Below are 6,000 nucleotides of genomic sequence, written 5' to 3' on the forward strand. Positions count from 1 at the left end.
TTACAATGTTATTGCAGCTGGGTTGCCGGTAATTTACCGTAGATTTAAATGTATGTTATTTACTGGCAAGAGTTTGTTCAAAGTTAAATAAATTTGAAATATTAACAAGTCTTTATCTTTACAGAATAAAACTATACAATAATAGCCTCATACAAAGCATTCTGGGAACCAGAAATCATCATCAACCTTTTTCTGTTTTTGCTCCAGATTTTGTTTTTCCAGAATGTTTTGCTTGATGCTGTTTTTTTTTTTTACTCTGTAAAGATAAAGATTTGTAAATGTTTATTGTTCATTTAACTTTGAACAAAATGTTGCCAGTAAAAAACATAAATGTAAATCTCCGGTAAGTTACCGGCAACCCAGCTGCAATTTCTATGGAATTTTATTACAGTGCACACAAAACTGTTCTTGTCGTTTTATAATATTCGTGTTAAACCATTGATGGCACATGGACTTTTTTGCCAATGTCTTTCATTCTTTTCTAGGCTTGAATAGTGTCGGTTATATACAGTAGCAGTATAGGGACAGTCACAAGCCTCCCGATTTTCATCAAAACTACTGTATCAAAGAAAATATAACTAACAACTTTATTCAACAAGTTGTTTTCCTCATTCATGAACAGACTATGAGGTCACACCGTAACCTCTCATAGCTTGGAAACTGAATCAGGAGGTAACAGCGTGAACTCGTACCCTGTGCATTAATTCTTGCCCTACCTGTAGCTCCCAAAGGTTGTGAATCAGTATATCGTGTATGCAGGTTTGGGCACTGATAAGGACTCTAGCTCACTTGATATTGGGACACTGTTCACTTATTTTTCTGTCACGTGGCTGCTTAAGCGCTTTGTGATCATTCACAGCTGTTACTCATCAACAACCTGCAAAACCGACATCTCTCTGACTTTTTATACAATATATTGTGAAAACGCTGTCCTTATTCTCATTTTTACATATTTGTGCATAAAATTGGAGGAATATAATTAAGTTTTAAATATGAAGAGTTTGGTTCCAAAACGCGATAAATGCCATTTTAAAAAAAAGAGTTACCACCAATATCAGGCCAGTACTAAAAAGTAAATTCTTAATTTTACGCAAAATCCGATACCCACCGTGTTATTCTGTCATCTTTTCTCCCTTTTTTCCCAAAACGCGATAAGCGCCAGTCCGCCTTCTCTGCAGAATGCAATTAATCCGCTCAACAAATCACAGCGCACCATTTCACGCATTGTAAACAATAATGGCGGCGGGGAATCATAAACCATCAACATCGAAGAACTGACTTGAGAGGCACTCAGGCGAAGGGAAAATGCCGGCTGTTGCTTGTTTTCACACGACAGCATCAAGCTTCTGTCATGCTAACACATTGACCCCAGGGGATCTTATGAAAAACTTTCCATTATTTTACTCAACGAAGTCAACGAAAATCGATCAGGAACAAAGCTGATCGCTGTCAAAAAAGTTCAGCGACGACGTCCCAAGGATGACAGCAGCAATGACAGTGTTTTTAATATGACAAAGTAAGTTAAGTGTTTTGATTAATGCCATTAATGTTTATTTTTTTATCAGTGTATACCACTAGTCAACTAAATGAATATAACATAGCAAAGACGAATGCACATTTATATTGATTTAATAGATTTATAGCATTTTGAAAAAACTTAGCATTTTGCGGAAAAATAATGTTTTTTTAATAAATCTTTGAAAATCTAAATATGGATTTTAATTTGTATGTTTTTTATGTTTTATGTGGTTTTCATCTATCACTTTCTTGGTATAAAAACACGGTTTTACCGAAAGTAGTAAAAATGGATTAATTGGGTTTTGGAACCAACTCTTCATATATATTTTTTTTACAATTTTAAATAAATCGAGGAGATTGTCATTCCTTACTGTCTAGCGATGCGTGTTTATATTTAAAACTAAGACAAACATTTGTCTTTATACGTAGATGTTCTGTTGCATTTCATAAATTTTATTGAGTTGGCTCATGCAGTGTTCGATTAAGGGAGCATAGTGAACATCGATGCTCACTGGGTTTTGCTTTGCATTGTGGGAATTTTAAGGGAACGAGGGAAGGTTTCTGCAATTGAGACAGCTCTTAAAATGGCCGACTCTCTGATCAGTGCCCAGACTACTGAACAAGGGAGCTGATTGAGACACAGCCGTAGTCTGCTCGTAAATGTGTGAACGAGAAAAAATTTTATATTTTCTTTGCGCACAAAAGTATTCCTGTCACGTCATAATATTCTTATTAAACCAATGGACTCTTTTGACGATGTCTTTCATTCTTTTCTGGGCTTGAACAGTGTCGGTAATATAGCAGTCTATGGGACAGTCACAAGCCTCCTGGTTTTCATCAACAATATCTATTAATGCATTCTGAAGACAATCGAAGAACTAAGGGGCTTGGAACGACAAGTGATTTACAGTATGATCAAATTTTCATTCTGGAGTGAACTATCCCTTTAAAAGTTCTTTATGAAACTGTTCAGCCTGACAAAGAACCTTTTAGACTATACTGTGTATATAAAAGACAAGTACAGTACACTGACCCTAAAAACTGTGGGCAGTTAAGCCGCACGGACAAATTCATGAATGTCACTGGATCGCAAAGCATAAATCCAAAGATGCTTGACCTTTTCCCATTCTGTGAGCTATTATCTGATGCTTTTATTAACAACTGTCATCTTCTGACGATGAAATAACTTTGTGGCTGGAAGTCGGAGAAATCAAGTTGATGCATCCAACATTAGTTTTCAAATACTGTGCTACCATACAACTGATAAAATCATCTACAGTATGTTTGTCTATGCTTGCAAATCGAATTAAAATGTATGGCTGCATTGCTGACACACATTAGCTTCAGTGCACTGGGGAAAATCAATCAGCCGTCCAAATGTGTTTTATCACCTTCTTCATCAGATTACTCAGCAAAACCGACGTCCGTGGATACGTCAGCGAGGCTCTTCGGCATTCCTCTTCTCCGCTGCTCTTTGGGATAAAGAGATTGCCCCCGTTCTAATGGAATTACAGAGCTGGAGAGCACTGACACAGAAGACTGTGGAGAGGACCGGGCCGGTTAACCTTCTCATCTCAAGACCAGCTCACAACCTTAATCCCTCCATAGTCCTGTGGATTAGACCGTCCTCTTATCGCGGCTTTAATGTGTCGAGCTGCATTGTCATTTTTCTTTTCTTTGCTGCGTAATTATCCTTGCTAGCAGCTTCCAGACTCATTATTTTTATCATAGCTCTTCCTGTATGACCAATGGGGGGCCCCGATGAAAGACCGTCTTGGATCTGCTTCTCACAATGAGCTTTCACAAAGCCTCCTCTCATTCTGTGTTTGCTTCTACCCATAATTCCATATTTATTTGCTCGGCATGCAACCTATCGTTCCTGATCCTTCCCAGTGGCTGTCGTACGCTCGCAAGTTGCTTTGTTTACTTGTTTAGCGCAACCAAAGGAAGGAAGCTCAAACTCTGGTGCCATCACGGATGAAAGCCACCATCTGGGGATGCCGTCATTGAGGTGAATGACAGACTCACTCCTCCGTACTGTCACAGCTGACAGGGATTCGTCCCTTTCGAATCGAAGCTTTCAAAAGCTCTATTGTTTGTTACATCATTTCTTCTTTTCGCCCCCACACAGGCGCAAATAATTTGCGGTTTGTTTTGTTTTTATTATGTCATGCTTCAAACAACTTGAATTAGAACTCTCTTACAAATCGGAAATATTTACATAAAAACAATATTTTTTGTTCAACTTGCAAGGGTACCTCATGACTTTCATACATTTTTACTTTTTTTATTTAAAAGGAGGGGTTGAATGATTGTTTTGTTCTCTCTATCTCTCTCTTTCTTTCTACTGTATCTGGGTGATTCTCGCGAAATTAAACGTATGAAGTGTCATGAAAAATGTTGACAAAAAAAAATGCTATCAAAATAAGAAGCATACAGTTATAAACATCTCTTCATGTACTTTTTTGCACATGATTTCAAATGACATCATACAAACCATTTTTTTCACATTTAAGGGGAAAATTTTCATTACCGCAACGACTGGATTTCGGTTCTTTGACATGGAAATATTTATAATGAAAAAATCTAAAAAATAAAAAGCTTCAGTGCATGTAATACTATAAACATTTACAGTAAAGAAACATGTGGTATTTGGTGATCAATGGTAAATGTAGAGACAAAAATAAGGAATATAAAAGTGTCCAAGACCAATTTTCTCATCATTCGCAACAATTTTCAATCATTGTTTAAGCCCTCAAGGAACTAACATTTTCAAAAAAAAAATAAAAAAAAATATTGTTGTAAGGGACATAATTGACTGTGACATTCAAGATGGCTACCATGTAAGCAGTTCTTATTTTTTCTCTCCAGATAAAATTTAAAAATGTAGTTTGTTATAGTAGACAACTTTTTAGTTCTCATTACCAAAACATGAGTTTGTAAATCCATATATTTAATGTAATATCATGTTGCGGTCAGGCCCGGATTGGCCATAGGGAGAACCGGGAGGATTCCCGGTGGGCCGGTCTGTTTTTTTGGCCACGAGGGCCGGTGTTGTCATGCCACGATGACGCGTATTTGCGGGTGAGATGTCCCCGCAGCTTTATGCACAAGTTGATTGTGTCCCGAGTCCCGACCACTTATTGGAAGAATTCTTGCATTAGGGTTCATTGACATAAAACGCATGGGAAACGCAGGACGTTCCGCTGTCTTCTGGTTTTCAAAGCGCTTACTTGAACACGAGTTTTGTTTCAGACGTGTCTATATTGAGTGCGCTTGCCGGCCGCGCGTCTATATTTAAAATAAACTTGAGGGCGTCTTTTGAGTGCGCTTGCCGGCCGCGCGTCTATTATATTTTAAATAAACTTGAGCGCGTCTTTTGAGTGCGCTTGCCGGCCGTGCGTCTATATTTTCAATAAACTTGAGCGCGTCTTTTGCGTGCGCTTGCCGGCCGCGCGTCTATTATATTTTAAATAAACTTGAGCGCGTCTTAATACAAACGGGCTTGCCTCTAAAAGGAAAAGAATTTACAAAACATATTTTTTTATCCAAGCCATAGATGAAGTCTCTATGAATAGTCATTTTTCATCGTTTATTGCAAGAGGAACAAAAATCTATTTGATGCAAAACTCATTAGTTTATTTGAAAAAAGTAGTTTCAAAAGTGTATCCATGATGTTTTCTTTTTTTTAACACAATGTAGGCCTACGTTATTTAGCAATAGACATGATCTAAGTACTAAAAAAAATACAGATTTTTTCCATTTGTTTCCAATGCATACTTGATAAATCTTGCTTGTGTATTGTATATCAGGGGTTCCCAAACGTTATCAACAGTTAATCTCAAGACTCACCATTTTTTAGAAATAGAAATATAGAGGAAAACACAAACACATTTGTTTCCTTTAGTTTTTGAATAAGTTTACTTTAGTAATATTATGGTCTTATGGTAGGGCTGCATGATTATGGCAAAAATTATAATTGTTTACTGCATTTGCACGGAATATGAAATTATATATTTGAAAAATACAGTGAATTGCAAGGCTGCAGAGAACAGTGCACTACTGCAGACTTATACTACTGAGGGTTTAAAGATATTATTTTAATAGTCAGTCGTGAACTAAAGTGGGCCGGTCTAAGGCATGAAACTCCAGGGCTGAAAATGAGTCCCACTCCGGCCCTGGTTGCGGTAATGATAATTTTTGATAATGATAATCTAAAAAAATGTAAATAATTCTATAGGAAATTTTTTTTAAATCCTCTAAAAGTAATGGTTATAGTAAGTTCATACATTAATCTTATATGTGCAAAAAAAAGAAAAATGAATTCAAGGGCTTTTTAACAATTCTGATGCTGGACACCTTCTAAATCTGGATTTCGTGATAATCACCCATCTGTCTATTGTATTTGCTATCTGAATTCATGTTATTAGGTTTATTTAAATAAGTTCGGGAGGAGCATGGCCATGTAATCCAACCAATTAG

The sequence above is a fragment of the Paramisgurnus dabryanus genome, chromosome 21 (genome assembly GCF_030506205.2).
Source record: "Paramisgurnus dabryanus chromosome 21, PD_genome_1.1, whole genome shotgun sequence".
In the NCBI taxonomy this organism is placed as follows: domain Eukaryota; kingdom Metazoa; phylum Chordata; class Actinopteri; order Cypriniformes; family Cobitidae; genus Paramisgurnus; species Paramisgurnus dabryanus.